Source organism: Odocoileus virginianus, chromosome 6 (genome assembly GCF_023699985.2).
Source record: "Odocoileus virginianus isolate 20LAN1187 ecotype Illinois chromosome 6, Ovbor_1.2, whole genome shotgun sequence".
NCBI classification, from domain to species: Eukaryota; Metazoa; Chordata; class Mammalia; order Artiodactyla; family Cervidae; genus Odocoileus; species Odocoileus virginianus.
Window position 1 is genome coordinate 56,508,982 of NC_069679.1, and position 16,913 is coordinate 56,525,894.

Here is a 16,913-nt window from a genome sequence, read left to right on the forward strand (position 1 = left end):
TTAGATTTGACCTGTTCTTATAATGTCTTGTTCAGTTCAGTTCAGTGTCTTCTTATTGGATAGATTTTGACGCTTCAGTGGCTTGACTGACGTTCGTTTTGCTTCACTTTTGTTATTGTGATCAACCACCTCTCTGATATCTTGAAAATTTTGGATTAAAAAAAAGATTGAATTCAGCAGAGATTAAGACAGAATTCTAGAGTTGCCACCAGAGGGCTTCTATTAGGTTGAAACTGATCTTCTAAGCACAGTCACTCACCCAGTTATATCTTCTAACTTATTTCTCCACTGTATGCGTAAAAATGTCATTACAGACCTTATCAGATGCCTTTATGAAATCTTGTTAAGAAAGTAGTCATTTAGTGAGTTGTCTTTGCTACCCAGTCTGGAAGGATGCTATTTTACTCTCTCTTTGGGGAAACTTGAAATATAAACAACAGATGTCTGTAATTTGGGAAATGTCTGAAAAACGTCTAAAAATGCACACAGTTTCATTGCGCACACACAGCAAGTATGAATGCTATTTTGATTCACTTCGGCTCGCTGCCACAGAGCTGACATCAGTGTCGATGCTCCATTTGGAAACGTTGCAAGATCAAATTTAATATAATCAGTTAAGATGTATTTTCAGAATATTGGGTTGATTTAGACCATTAAAAGTGGTTGCATGAATGTGAAATAGAGTACAAAAATAATTTTGAGGCTCTTCTATGCTAACTATTAGTATGCAACAAGCCTGTCATATGAGCCAACTAAAAATGAGGCTGCATTGAACATAGTAAACAATGAGAACATGAAGTTCTGTGCACAATTTTATTCATCCTTCAGCTCTTTAAGATTTTAGAGGTTAGAACCACATAGAGAACCTCATTTGAACCTTTCAAAAGCTCTGAAGTGACAGAATACAGATCATTCTTCCCATTTTCTTTAGTCGAAGGAAGTGAAGCACAGAGAAATAAAATAACTGCCCAGCAGAAGGAACAGTTCATTCTGATCATCAAGAGAGACATGGAAAGCTTCACACAAGAGATGGCCTTTAACCAGGGCTTATTCTGTTAAGGGGTGATTTGTGCAAAGTGGTGTCCAGGCCAAGCAGCCAAGGTGAGGAAGCGTGGAAGAAGCAGGAGGGTCTGGAAAATAGAGGGAAGGCCGGTGACTGGCACCTACCAGGAGGTTGGCCTGAAAGGGTGATGCAAGGCCAAACTCTGGAACATCCTGAATGCCTGACTCAGGAATTTGGACCTGCATCCATCACAGTGGAAGCTGGCTGAAAGGATGAGAGGGCTAGAAACAGAGTGGAGACCAGAGAGAGCTGTTGCTACCACCTACTATTCTGAGGCTTAGTTGTTTGAAACTCACAACGGTTGGTTAGGTGCCCACAAGAGGGCTGGTCACTGCTAGTGGTCTGTGATCACAGGACCACTTTGTAAGAGAGTCTTCCTCTAAGCAAATACCTCCTAAGCATGGCTAATTGCCAATTCAAAAATGAAATGCTCACTTTTCTCTCCCAGCTGTTGCCTTGAGTTCAGTGTCCGTGCTTTATGGGGCCATTCTTGGGAAAGCTTGAATACTTTTATCAGTTCATCCCTCTGGTTGTTCTGTGACGTGGCCATGGGAGATGGATTACTTGATGCTCTAAAGTGTTTCCTGGTTTCAGAAGATTGATGTGGGCATCTTTGACTTTCCAGAAATTCCTATATGAGAAGTCTAAGCTTAAGAAATCAACATTTACTAGAATCCAAACAATAGGGAGCATTTACTCTGTCCCAGGCCCCCGGGGGTGTGGGAAGAAAGAAAAGTCCACAACCCTGGCAAGTTCATGGTCCCCATTTGTTGATATCGTTTACTTAGGTTATTATACATTGTCTATGGCAGCACTTGTTTTTTCTTGTTTGCAAGTCTTGTCTCTATCACTGTGTGCGCCTTCTCCTCCCCCAACATACCTTTTTCCCTCATTCTGTCTACATCCTGCCGTGTCAGCATCCCACTCAGGGACCACTTCCTCCCAGAATCCTCATCCAGCTCTTTCCAGCCCACAGTGAATTTAATTCAACAGATTCTTTCAGAGCAATCTATTAGGTGCATGGTCCTATGTGATTAACACGGGGACAAGAACTGTGTCTAACTCAGTTTTTATAACAGCACTAATTTTGGTGCTAGACATATAATCAGGGCTCCAGGGTTGTCTTGCAAGGAAGTAAGGGGCCCCTGTTCCCTTGAGGAGGCAATATGTAGACAGACACCCAAAACCACACAGGGGCATTTGCGGCACACACATGCCCTGTGTTCAGTGCTGTGGGAATTCAGAGGGTCGAGACTGGAAAGAGGGCAGAGAGCACGTCCCCACCGCTCTGTCCATTAGCGTATGTGCAGTGATCAGTCACAGGCCGTTGAGTGCCTGCTGTGGTCACCAGCTGTTCTGGGCCATGTAGATATGTGAACCTTGATGTCATTCAGATGCTTTTGGGTTGGGTGAAACATTTCTGGGAGATTTGTCTGACTCCTGTGAACAGACTTAGATTAGAGGGATGTTTTACACAGGGGAGTGGGATAGATCTCATGTTCTGCAAAGGACAGAAGACCCCTTCACTTGCAGGAATTGGAGCAGCCTGTCTTCCTTTTTGAGGATGCTTTGGGTAGGGTTTATCCCACCCCAGCTGTAGTACTATGTGCTCTGCCCAGACTTTGCCTTCTGACTTGTTTCCAAAGCCACCAGCCTTGGCTGGGCTTGGGGAGTGCTGTGGGCCTTAAGGAAAGCCTGGGCCATCCTGGAAAGATTGCTAACACACTGCCAGACAAGTCAATACTGGAAGCTATTAGTGGTCTCTAGATTAGGTTCTTTAAATGCAAAGCCTGGATAATGGTTTATCAAGGAATTACTGTCAGAGGAAAAGATAAGGAAGCGAGGGAAGCAGGAGAGTCAGAGAAGAACCTGAGAAAAGGTGCTCTTATCCAAGGTCTAGCCTCAGCCTAGTCCCTGGAGAACCCTGAAGGATGGGTCTGCAGTCACCAACTTTTTTGTTAGTCATGGGCTGCAGGCTGCTCTTGGAGAAAGAGCATCCTCTTCCAGGCATTTCTGAACTAGGTGGTCAAGGGGGGACCTTCCCCAGAAAAGGGTTCAGTTGGGAACCTTCAGTGTCCCACACTCAGCTGCCCGCAATCCCCACAGGGGTGGGAGGGAGGTAGTGTGCTGGTCCTGTGAAGTCACTGACAGGCCCGCTTCATAGGCAGAGGTTGACGTGTGTACTTCTTAACCTTTCTGTGCCCCTTTCCATCACACTTGGAATTGCCCTCCTAGCAAGATAATGGCATAAACTTGGTACAGAGCTTTGAAATTAAAAAATCAAGTTTATTTTCTTACTTTGCTTTATCCTGGTAAGTAGGATAGTTATTGATGCTTTACACTTTACAGTTGAGAGCATTGTAACTTGGTAGTGACTTAAGGTCAAGTAGCAGTATTTTCACAGGGTACTGTTTCAGCCTTGCAGGAGTTCTCTAAGGCGGCTGTTGTTGTCCCCAGGAGTTGCAACACAGGGAGCTTGTATGATGTGTTCTCAGCTGCTGTGCAGTGGACTGTCCTGTGTGAGTTGAGTTCAGTCGCTCAGCCGTGTCCGACTGTTTGTGACCACATGGACTACAGCACATCAGGCCTCCCTGTCCATCACCAATTCCCAGAGTTTACTCAAACTCACGTTCATTGAATCAGTGATGCCATCCAACCATCTCATCCTCTGTCGTCCCCTTCTCCTCCTGCCTTCAATCTTTCCCAGCATCAGGGTCTTTTCCAACGAGTCAGTTCTTCATATCAGGTGGCCACAGTATTGGAGTTACAGCTTCAGCATCAGTCCTTCCAGTGAATATTTAGGACCGATTTCCTTCAGGATGGTCTGGTTGGATCTCCTTGCTGTCCAAGGAACTCTCAAGAGTCTTCTCCAACACCACAGTTCAAAAGCATCAGTTCTTCGGTGCTCAGCTTTCTTTATAATCCAACTCTCACATCCATACATGACTATTGGAAAAACCATAGCTTTGACTAGACAGACCTTTATTGGCAAAACAGTGTCTCTGCTTTTTAATATGCTGTCTAGGTCGGCCATAGCTTTTCTTCCAAGGAGCAAGAGTCTTTTAATTTCAGGGCTGCAGTCACCATCTGCAGTGATTTTGGAGCCCAAAAAATAAAGTCTCTCACTGTTTCTAATTTCCCCATCTATTTGCCATGAAGTGGTGGAAGCAGATGCAGTGATCGTAGTTTTCAGAATGTTGAGTTTTAAGCCAGCTTTTTCATTCTCCTCTTTCACTTTTATCAAGAGTCTCCTTAGTTCTTCTTCGCTTTCTGCCATACGCGTGGTGTCATATGCATGTCTGAGGTTATTGATATTTCTCCCGGCAATCTTGATTCCAGCTTGTGCTTCATTTAGCCCAGCGTTTCTCATGATGTTCTCTGCATATAAGTTAAATAAGCAGGGTGGCAATATACAGCCTGACGTACTCCTTTCCCAATTTGGAACCAGTCTCTTGTTCCATGTCTAGTTCTGACTGTTGCTTCTTGACCTGCATACAGATTTCTCAGGAGGCAGGTCAGGTGGTCTGATAGTCCCATCTCTTTAAGAATTTTCCAGTTTGTTGTGATCTCTCCTGTGTAGACCACCTGTTCTGACTCCACACCCTGCTTCAGTCCCACCATACCCTGCAGCCGCTGCTATTTAGGCAAAACCGAGTCCAAAACCTAAGTTTTTGACACCTACAGTTCCTGAAAAGAGGTCTCTAAGCATAAATGATGGGAACTATTGGATGTGACATTCTAAGTGTTAATTGTTTAAAGCTAGCATGGAGAATCAGGATAAGCTGACAAAGCTCTGGAGTTGCCACATCAAGAGTACCTGCGGACATGCTACTTCAGCTGTTTGGTTTATATTCATCTTGTGCTCCTAGATGGACATGATGGCCTGAGCTTCCACGCGTTGTGTACTGTAATTCTCTTGGTTTTGTTCATAGTGATGCATACATGGGAGAGGAGGTAGAACTTCCAGAATTTTTAATTAAATTTAAGAATAACACAGGGAAATAATGTCTCAGGCATCTAAAATGCTTGAGAGGATTGGGTATTCTGGTTCAAGAATTGACTCATTTGGCAAAGACTGAGTACTCTCTTTGCCAGACATCATGTAACTAAACAGTAAGGAGCTGACACTTTATAGACAAGTAAATCATCACCCTAGCACAGGGGGAGTCAAGTAGCCAGATTTCAAAAAATGATGGTTTGGCCTTTAAAATTAGTTTCATAGTGAATGGGTTGCATACCACTGTTTTAAAGTAAGATTTTGCAGAGCAAAAATGTTCCTACACCATGTTCATTAATACAGCCAAGTCTTTACTGGAACATCTGTTGGACCTACATTTCTATAATGCAGTCCCATCACTTGCCAAGTCAACAGGCTTTGAAAGAAGTCTTAGAAAACAGGATGGTAATGTTATTCATGTGACAACACATCTATCTAGCTTGTAACATATTATGTGTATTGGTGGTCATGATGAAGTCATCTTGGGTTACACAAGACAAAAAGTATCATTCACTTCAGAATAAAACTAATCAGAAATTCAGAAGCAGGTTGATTCTGGAGGAAGGGGGTATCCAGAAAACATTGATTGAGATCCGATTGAAAATACATGTAAACTTCAAGTTGTCCCTGTATCTTTTAGCAAAGACTTTATTTTGAGGCTGACTCCTTTTTTTTGTTTTAATTTAACACAAATTGTAGTTAGAAAGCAAAAACTTTAAAACTTCTTGGGCAGTAACTAATATATAGACTAAATGAAATCACTCTTTAACCTAGTCTGTAAATTCTTAAATAACAAAAAGATTTTATCACAGGTAGGTTTTAGATAGGTCTCACCTCCTTAATCTGATATGCTCTGATTAATATTGATCATACCTTTTAAAGTACAGGTTTCAAGTGTATGTAGCTTTCATCCTTATGTTCATAATAGTGCATACTGCTAGAAAGTGCCAGGTGCCTGAATATTTCTATAGGATGTTCTGTGTTCTTAAATACTGTTTACTTTGACAAGCATTAGGATATATAGTGTTGTTTTTCTTTCAGAATATGAATTTGAGTATTTCTTTTAAAATAATTGTTTGGATATACATAGAGCCCTATTTTAATATTAGCTGGTGAACATCAAGGGCAAATAGGATATGATTTCATTAAAATTAACTATATAACAAATATGTGTGTTTTCTTCTTTTATAGGAGAGATACCTACCATATTAATGAATAGATGTATACATTATCTTATAAAGTAGCTGTGTTCTTTGTGTCCCAGGAATACACACAATTCACAGCCACTTTATAAGACTATGTGTGCTTATAAGTTATTTGTGTACTATAGGTACTAGAGATAAATCATTGCACAGCATAGACAAAGTTCTTACCTTTTAGAAATTACTGTGTGATATGAGCTAGGAGGAAAAGAGTATACAAATGAAATAAATATCAACTATTGAGTGTTCAAGAAAAATAAGATTTTCAAGAACTGATCAGAGTACAACTCATATTTAATGTTACTAGGAGTATTATAATTCAAGAAAATGAATTGCTTAAGTTTAAAATTGTCATCACTTCAAGTGTACCAGATTCTACCCCTGGCCCCCAGATTTTTAACTGTGTACAAACCAGAGTTTTGTTTCTACCCATCAAGAATTATCTCCTATAGAAACTTTCTCTCTCCCCTTGTTGTACACAATGCAACATTGGGCAGAATATATTAAATAACTGTTTGCAAACATTGGACCATAGGCAGCGCAGCACTTTGATCTCTAAAAGAAGGGATATGAATGAGATAACCCCCACTCCCACCCTGATGGCCTGAAGGCAGTTTCCAGGCCCAGTCACAGAGATGAAGAACCACACAGCTCTGTGAGCTCACTGAGTTGAAGAACCAGGTATTACAGGTGAGGCAGCGAGTTTTGGGGAAGGAGAATCCAGAGATGGGGGCTTCGTAGGGAGGAAGAGGTCCTGATAGCTGCAGAGGATGATGCCCATGAGCCCCTGGGTAAGCACTGCTTTGCTCACCTGTGGGATAAAAGTCCACAGTGTGGGAAAAGAGCCACTGGAAACCACTTCTGTAGCTCACAAAGGACTGGAGATTAGTTCATGTTCCCACTTGCAGAGTAGAAAGACTTCAGAATACAGGGGAAGTAGGATAGAGTCTATAGAAGAGTAGGAGATAATGAGGCTAAATGATCCCTAGGTCAAAGTCTACCCTGAACTTGCCCTAACAAAGCTTACAAGCAAGCCCTGAGAGAGAAAACTGGTCCAAAGTTAGCATAACTGCTTGCCAGAACAAGTTCAACACCTTTAACAAAATTCAGTACTCCAGAACGTAAAAATAACTGTGTCTGGCATCCAATCGAAAATGACCAGAAAGGCAGAAGTGTAGCAAAATTGTGACCTTTACTGAGACAAGAGTGGTGAGAATCAACCAATAGAAACAAATCCAGAAATTATAGATAGAATTAACAGTTAAGAATGGTAAAACAATTGCAATAGTTCTATTCCCTGTGATCAAGAGTATAGATAAAAAGACACATTGAGAAGAGTAATGAAAGTACAAAAAAAGGACCCAACTGAAACTTCTAAAGTGAAAAATTAAGTGTTTACAGTGAGATATACACTGGTTGAGGTTAACAGCATTTTAGAAACTGAAGAAAAGATTACTGAGCTGGAAAACATAGTAATATAAAATACTCAATATAAGGAAAACAGCTGAAAAAACAATGAAAAAAGCCACAGTTAAAATGTAGAAAAATATCAAGTGGACTTAAATATGTTTAATTGGTATTTTAGAAATGTGAGAGTAGAGAAAGAAAGAAAAGAATGATCAGACACACTACTATATATAAAAATAGATTAAGGAGCCACTGTAGAACATAGGGAACTCTATTCCATACTCTGTAATAGCATATATGGGAAAAGAATCTGAAAAAGAGTGGATATATGTATATATATTCACTGTGCTGTATATTTGAAACTAACATAACATTGTAAATCAACTATACTGCAAGAAATTTTTTAAATGGTCATTTCCCCCACAAATTTAATGAAAATGAAAAACCCAAGATCCAAAATGCTCAGTGAACCCCAAGGAGAAGAAACACAAGGAATGCTACAGTAAGACTTATCACAGTCAAATTGCTGAAGACTGATATAATAAAATCTTGAAGGCACCTTGAGAAAGAAGAGGCAATATGTTCAGGGGAACAAAAGTAAGAATGGAAAAACACAACAAAAAAATTTACCAGAATTGTTGCAAAACCAAAAGACAGTGGGTTGACGTCTTCAAAGTACTGGAAAGGAAGAAAGAGGGAAAGAAAAGAGGAGACTCTCAACCTCGAATTCTATACCTAGCACAAATATCTTTCAAAAATGAAAAGAAAGACCTATTTCAAACAAACAGAACTAAAATAGTTATCAACAGCACAACAATAAGTGTTAGATTTTTCAGGCCGCCAGAACGGGTACCAGAGGGAAATTTGGATTTACACAGAGTACTCTGAACACAGTAAAAATCAAGTTAAATATAAAAGACATTTTTATAATCTCTTCAGAAAATAATTAACAGGTTAAAGCAAAGTTAATAATAATACACAGAGTTTATAAGGCTTTCCTGGTGGCTCAGTGATAAAGAACTCATCTGCCAAGTGCAGAAGATATGGGTTTAATCCCTGGGTCAGGAAGATCCCCTGGAGAAGGAAATGGCAATCTACTCCTTGTGGCTTAGCTGGTAAAGAATCTACCAGCAATGCAGGAGACCTAGGTTCAATCCCTGGGTTGGGAAGATCCCCTGGAGAAGGGAAAGGTTACGCACTCCAATATTCTGACCTGGAGAATTCCAGGGACTGTATAGTCCATGGTGTCGCAAAGAGTCAGACATGACTGAGCAACTTTTACTTTCCCCCCCAAACACTTTTATTCTTGCCTGGGAAGTCCCATGAACAGAGGAGCCTGGCATACTACAGTCCATGAGGTTGCAAAAGAGTCAGGCACAACTTAGTAACTAAAAAACAACAATAACAGGGCTTGTAATATATCAAGAAGTCAAATATATGACAAGGGCAGGAGGGAGGAATTGTAAGATTTCTGAATTGTTTATCCCAGGAGTTCAGGGTTGGTTTGTTATTCAAAAAATCAATGTATTTCTCTGTATCTCCTGCCATATTCATGAATTGGAAGGTATTATTGACATGTCAGTTTTCCCCCCAAAATTGATCTATAGATTCAACAGAATTTCAGTCAAAATCTCAGATTGTTTTTTTGTGTGGAAAAAAATTAAATGTAAACTTACCACGTGTAAAATAAGAAATACATGTCTTTCTCTGCCCCCTGCCTGCTGCTGCCAAGTTGCGTCAGTCGTGTCCGACTCTGTGACCCCATAGACGGCAGCTCACCAGGCTCTGCCATCCCTGGGATTCTGCAGGCAAGAATACTGAAGTGGGTTGCCATTTCCTTCTCCACTCTGCCCCCTAGTTCCTGCTGATTGTTTTCTCTTTGACCTCATGTTCTGGTGTAGTGCTCCTGAGCAATAGTGTTCGCTACAGACTTTGTATTGTAAATCCCTTGGAATGTCCTGGGTGATACGAGTATCTTTTGTTCTAGCAAAGCAAAGGCAGCTCTTGGTGGGCTCCTGGATGGGGGGTGGTTACCAGAGTGACCAAGCCATGATTAGAAATTTGGAACTTTCAACCCCAAATCCCCATTCTCCAGAGGAGTGAGAGGAGATGGAAACTGGGTTAATAATCAGTCACACCTACATGATGAGCCGTCATAAAAAGTGTGAGGTTTGGGGAGTTTCTGGGTTGGTGAACACATCCATGTATTGGGAGGCGGGCACACCCTAGCTCCATGGGGACAGAACCTCGTGTGTGTGTGTAACCCATCCAGACCTCTCCCTGTCTATTTTCTCCTGGCTGTTCATTTGTGTCCTTTAAAACACCCTTTGTAATAAATCAGCAGCAGTGAGTAAAGAAAACTCTTCATGGGTTCCATGAGCCACTCCAGTAAATTATCAAATCCAAGATAGAGGTCATGCAAACCTCAATTTATAGCCAAATTGGACAGAACTTGTGAGGAACCTGGAGGCTTACTATTTGTAATATCTGAAGTGGGGAGCACTCTTATGGAACTGAGCCCTTAACCTGTGGGGTCCGTGCTAACTCCAGACGGTTAGTGTCAAATTGCATGGTGTAGAAAATTCACACTTTTGGTATCGGGCATGTTGTGAGAATGAATTAGAAAAAGAGCAGAAAAGAGTTTTTCCCCTGCTCGTCTTCTGATCCAGCAGTCCTTTCCTAGCTAGGTATTTACCCCGGAGAAATGAAAACAATATCCACAGCCTTATTTGTGATAGCCAAAAACTGTAAATAATGTGAATACCCACTAACTGATGAATGGATAAGCAAATCATTGTCTACCCATACTGTGGAATATCACTAATAAAAATGAACAGGCTACTTGTACACACAATGTAGATAAATATCAAAAAGCCTTTGGTAATTTAAAGAAGTGGGTTGTTGGTCTAGGGGTGTGATTCTCACTTTGGGTGTGACAGGTCCCAGGTTCAGATCCCAGCCCAGCCCAGAGGTCTGGGCTTCCCAGGTGGCACTAGTGGCAAGGAATCAGCCTGTCAGTGCAGGAGGTACAAGAGATGTGGTTTCTATCCCTGGAATTAAGCCAGATACAGAGGACTACAAATTAAGTGAAAACACGTTGTTTTCATTTATATGATACTTTAGAAAAGATGTAACTATCATGACAGAAAGCAGATCAGTGCTTATTGGGGAAGGGGAAAAGAGAATTGGCTGCAAAGAGTAATGAGGGAACTATTTGGCGTGCTAGAACTGTCTGTATCTTGATTGAAGAGATGGTTGCATAACTGTATTTATTTGTCAAAACGCATCAAATTGTGCACTTAAAATTGGTAAACTTTTTAAAATGCAAATTATACTCAGAGCTGATTAGATTTTCATAAATGAAATTTGAGGATCTGATGATACTCCTAGTGTGAGTAAACAGTATGATGAGTACCTCAAGAAGCCAACACAGTCTTATGCTGAAGCTATACAAGCAGGGTTGCCTGCTTGTTCTCATCAGCCCATATGTAGATTGTTATGTTCTGTTATGGATATTTCATAATGAATGTAAAGAGACAGGTCTGAGTTCAAATTAGGATAGCCAGGAGAGGAAAGGGATTTGAAGTCATGTGTTTTGAAGGAAAAACAGAAGTAATGAAAGATGTTTCACCAAGTGAAGGAATACTGAAGGTGAGATGCAAACTGCCTGTCTCTACATATTTGAGGGTCTCTTGTATGGGATTGGAGATTTTTTTGTTTTGTTTTTTACCTGAATGTTCTGACTACAGGGGAAGAGATTTCTATACACCACAAAGCTTTCCAGGCTATTCAAGTTCAACACTTATTTGGCCTAGATAGTATTGATAAGAGTGGTATGCTGTCAAGGAGATTCTAGAAACTTCTGAACAATATGCCTTTCTTTCAACTTGTGTTAATAATTTTAACCTATAACACTGTGATTGCACAAATGATTTATATGCATTGTCCTCCCTGATTTCTCCTTCTTAATCTTTCCGCCCCAGTTTCGATAATCTCTTGTTTTTGTAACTCATTCTTAACATTTTATTTGCATTATGTCATACTTTTCTGGTTCTTATCTCATTGTCACTTATAGTTCTTCGTTCCTAATAATGGAAAGAAGCTTTGATAGGTGACTGAACTGCATTGCTTTCGAAATGATTTGCCAGACTATGATCTCATAAATCATATGTGATTATGAAAGTTGATATAAATGCCCTCCCCCAAAGTTGGAAATTGTTTTTCAAAAAAGCAATGAAGTATAATGAAAGGAGTTTGCAATACAGTGTAGGCTCACTCATTCACTGAGGAAATAACTTACTCTCCCCAAGTCAGTTTTCTTATTTCACAAAATGGGGATAGTTATGTTTACATTGTAATGGTTGTGTGTGCCAGATGATCAAGTAAAATAATATGCAGGAGAATGCTCTACCTTGAAAAAGCACTGTATATGCAGAAATCATTACTAGGTTGGTTACTAAGGTGCAGATGTTTCTTATTTTACAAATCTATTTTGAATTTCTTTTTTTAGAGTTGTACTCAAGTGGAGAATTTTATGCATGTTGATTGCTAACCTAATTAAATTTAACACATAAATATATGGCTGAAGGGTGTTGACTTTCCTAGTACCATAAATGAGACTTGCTCTGGTCACACAAGTTATTTTTGAAAAGTTGCTTTGAATAGGTAGCATCTGTAGGGTTGAGTTTCCCAGGTGGCTCAGTTGTAGACTCTCTTGGCTCAGAATCTGTCTGCCTAGAAGGAGACTTGAGTTTGATCCCTGTCGGGATGATCCCCTGGAGAGGGAAATGGCAACCCACTCCCATATTCTTGTCTGGGAAATCCCATGGACAGAAGAGTCGAGCAGGCTGCAGTCCGTGGAGTCGCAGAGAGTCAGATACAACTTAGTGACTAAACAACGACAGTCTGTAGGGTTTCCCACTCGGCATAGGCTTCATCCACTAGATAGCAGCGCATTTGTTTGTTGAATATATTTATATTCTATCTCTTCCCCAAAACTATTAGAGGCAGGGCTGTGTTTTTTGTTTTGTTTTTTAGTTAGAGTATAGTTGCTTTGCAGTGTTGTGTTAATTTCTACTACACAGCAAAGTGAATCAGTTATACATATACATATATCTACTCTTTTTTAGATTGCTTTCCCATTTATGTCACCACAGATCATTGAGTAAGAGCTGGTTTATTTTAAGCAGCAGTCTGCAGGCAAAGTCCTTAGGCAGATCTGTCCCTTCATCTGTCTTCCTTTAGCTGGACAGCAAGTGTAATAACACAGCATTGACCCTCCTCGTTTTTAGCTGCAGTTCTCAGAGTTCCCTTCCACAGCGTCACCCAAGGAATACACATTGTGTTATCTACTGCATGGATAGATCTTTTCATCAGTGGTAATAATCTTATTGACTTCATAATCAAATCACATCTGATTCCCCAGTGCATTCAATATCAAGCCATTTTACTTTCCCATTGATTTTTTATGTATAAATAGAGTCCCTACAGATTTTTCACATCAAACTGTTTTCTCCATGATGTCCCTTACCCCCTATTCTGGTACTTTAGCCCTTAATTTCTGAAGGAATGTAAACAATTTTACTAATAGCTGAGGTTGGGTAGAGGATGATAATGATACTTCTCCCTGTTATTATTGTTTTTCAGTTGCTGAGTCATCTGACTCTTTGTCAGCACACCAGGCTCCCCCTCCTTCACTATCTCCTGGAGTTGGCTGAAATTCATATTCATTGACTCGATGATACCATCCAACTATCTCATCCTCTGTTGTCCTCTTCTCCTCTTGCCCTGAAATCTTTCCCAGCATCAGGGTCTTTTCCAGTACATCAGCTCTTTGCATCAGGTGGCCAAAGTATTGGAGCTTTAGCATCAGTCCTTCCAATGAATATTCTGGGTTGATTTCCTTTAGGATTGACTGGTTTGATCTCCTTGCTGTCCAAGGGACTCTAAAGAGTCTTCTCCAGAACTACAGTTCAAAAGCATCAATTTTTCAGCACTCAGCCTTGTTTATGGTCCAAGTCTCATGTCCATACATGACTACATGGAATGTGTTCTTAGGATGGAAAGCGGCATTCTGTGCTGCTGCTTTCCTCCTTTACCAGATTTGTAAGGTTTTTGTCATATGCAGAAGGACTCCATTAGTTGGTGTTGGGGCTGACCGTCAAACTGACTTGCTCCTGACCTGACATTCTTTCCATTGTCACATTATGTCCCAGTGCTGTCGTCCCCATTTGATTCTTGTATTATATAATATCCCTGATTTCTTTGGATGATATCCTTACCCATAGCCAAATTGTAAAAGTCTTAAGATAGAATATGCACAGAGGAAAGCATTTTTGTGTACAAGATCTTTCATCCATTTTTATCAATGACACATTTCATCTGGGGGTTGTCTGAAAGGTTATTGCACTATGCTAGATGCTTAGATTTTTTCGCCCAAGGGCTTCATAATCTAGTGACCCAAGATTTCTTTACTTCCTCCAAATTTATTTTATACAAATACTGTTAAACATGTTTGAACTCAAGATGTAGAATTTTTATAACCCCTCACTGAAGAAATTACTAGAAGACAAAATTCAGCCAAATAGGAGCTGAGTGGAGAATTGTTGGCAAAGAGACTAACACCTAAATGTTGAATTAAACACTCTCTGTAGGAGTGGAATAAAGTAAAAGTGACTTGTCGCAGAACAGAATGTAGATGTTATAAATTCTACAATGTAGACATAACAAATAATAAAAGATGAGAGAGGCAGAGGAGAAAAGATGAAAAGTGTATGCTTGCTTATATCCTCAGATTTTATAGCTGGGAGATAAAAACTACCATTTAAAACAGAAAGATATAAGTATATTCAATGGTTTTTTCCAAAGCAAATAGTAGTAAACATTGTAAAATCAATTAAAAGTGTGTGTGGGAGGATGGTAGAAAGAAAATAAAAATATTCTCATTTATCATTGCCCTTATTAGAGAGTTAATGAGTGTAGCCATATTTATATAGTTTTATACATAAAAGTAACCACAAGGAAAGAAATATAACCCTTCTAAGCAATCATATAAAATACAGAACATAAGACAAAGAAAGCACGGACCGTAATGTGCCAGATTTTTTTTTTAGACACTACAGAAGCTTAGAAGTTGAATTTTTAAAAAAAATACCACAATAGCATCTAAAATACAGTTGACCTTCATTATTTGCAGGTGCCATATTTGCACATTCACTTACTAGAATTTATTGGTAACCCCAAACCAATACTTATGGCACATTCACAGCCATTTGTAGGCATGCGCAGCATATGGTGAAAAATTTGAGTTGCCACTTGAGGTTGAACAAGGTGACACTCTGCCTGTTGGGCAACTATTTGTGAGAAGTATATATTAAACTAGGCATCTTTAAAAAGAAACCCATATAAAACAAGGCTATATCTTGATCAACTGACAAAAATGTTGTGACCCAAGACTCACAGGAGCCTTACCCTGGATTTCTCCTAGGTATTCATAAATTCTGTGTTTGTAACAACTTTATAGAATATAACTCTGGTGAATAACAGGAATTAACTGTACTTAAGGATGAAGCTAACAAAAGATGTGCAAGACTTGCACACTAAAGACTACAAAACATTGCTGTAAACCACATCTCCAGATACATGAAGGGAAAGTCTGTGTTTGTACATCAGAAAATTCAGTATTGATTTCAGTTCTTCCCAACTTGATTTGTAAATTCAACATACTCTTTATCAAAATTCCAGCAGACTTTTTAAAAAGAAACTAATATTTACTTGAAAATGAAAAAACCTAAAAACACCAAAACAGTTTTGAAAAAGAAGAAGAGAATTGGAATACTTACACTAAGTGACTTCAAGACTTTTTTTTGGCCATGCCACACGGCATGTGGGATCTTAGTTCCCCAACCAGGGATCAAATCCGCTCTTAACCACTGGACCGCCAGGGGAGTCCCTTTCAAGAGTTTTTTTAAGCTATAATAAGTAAGACAGTGTGGTATTAATATAAAGATATATAAGTAGATCAACAGAATAGGGTCCAAAAATAGGCCTGCACGTATATGGACAACTGATTCTCAACACAGGTGCAAAGCCAACTTAATTGAAAAGGATACCCTTTTATACAGGTGATTCTGGACCATATGCAGAAGTACAAACTTCGATCCATTCCTTTTATCATGTAAAAAAATTAGCTTAGAATGAATCATAGACCTAAATATAAAACTTCTAAAAGGTGAACCGTGAACTTCCAGATGTTCAAGCTGGTTTTAGAAAAGGCAGAGGAACCAGAGATCAAATTGCCAACACCCGCTGGATCATTGAAAAAGCAAGAGAGTTCCAGAAAAACATCTGTTTCTGCTTTTTGATTATGCCAAAGCCTTTGACTGTGTGAATCACAATAAACTGTGGAAAATTCTGAAAGAGATGGGAATACCAGACCACCTGACCTGCCTCTTAGAAACCTGTATGCAGGTCAGGAAGCAACAGTTAGAACTGGACATGGAATAACAGACTGGTTCCAAATTGGGAAAGGAGTACATCAAGGCTGTATGTTGTCATCCTGCTTATTTAACTTATATGCAAAGTACATCATGAGAACACTGGGCTGGATGAAGCACAAGCTGAAATCAAGATTGCCAGGAGAAATATCAATAACCTCAGATATGCAGATGACACCACCCTTATGGCAGAAAGCGAAGAAGAACTAAAGAGCCTCTTGATGAAAGTGAAAGAGGAGAGTGAAAAAGTAAGCTTAAAGCTCAACATTCAGAAAACTAAGATCATGGCATCCAGTCGGTCCTACCACTTCATGGCAAATAGATGGGGAAACAGTGGCTGACTTTTATTTTTTGGGCTCCAAAATCACTTCAGATGGTGATGGCAGCCATGAAATTAAAAGACGCTTACTCCTTGGAAGGAAAGTTATGACCAACCTAGACAGCATATTAAGAAGCAAAGACATTATTTAACAAAGGTCCGTCTAGTCATGGCTATGGTTTTTCCAGTAGTCATGTATGGATGTGACAGTTGGACTATAAAGAAAGCTAAGCGCCGAAGAATTGACTTTTGAACTGTGGTGTTGGTGAAGACTCTTGAGAGTCCCTTGAACTGCAAGGAGATCCAACCAGTCCATCCTAAAGGAGATCAGTCCTGGATGTTCATTGGAAGGACTGACATTGAAGCTGAAACTCCAATACTTTGGCCACGTGATGCAAAGAGCTGACTCGTTTGAAAAGACCCTGATGCT

The 16,913-nt window shown here is 39.8% G+C and overlaps 1 protein-coding gene across 1 annotated transcript in view; it reads left to right on the top strand.

Moving 5' to 3' along the window:
- The window catches only part of PELI2 (pellino E3 ubiquitin protein ligase family member 2), a 186,247-nt gene that overhangs the window by 128,322 nt on the left and 41,012 nt on the right, over positions 1 to 16,913 (top strand). The window lies entirely within an intron of this gene.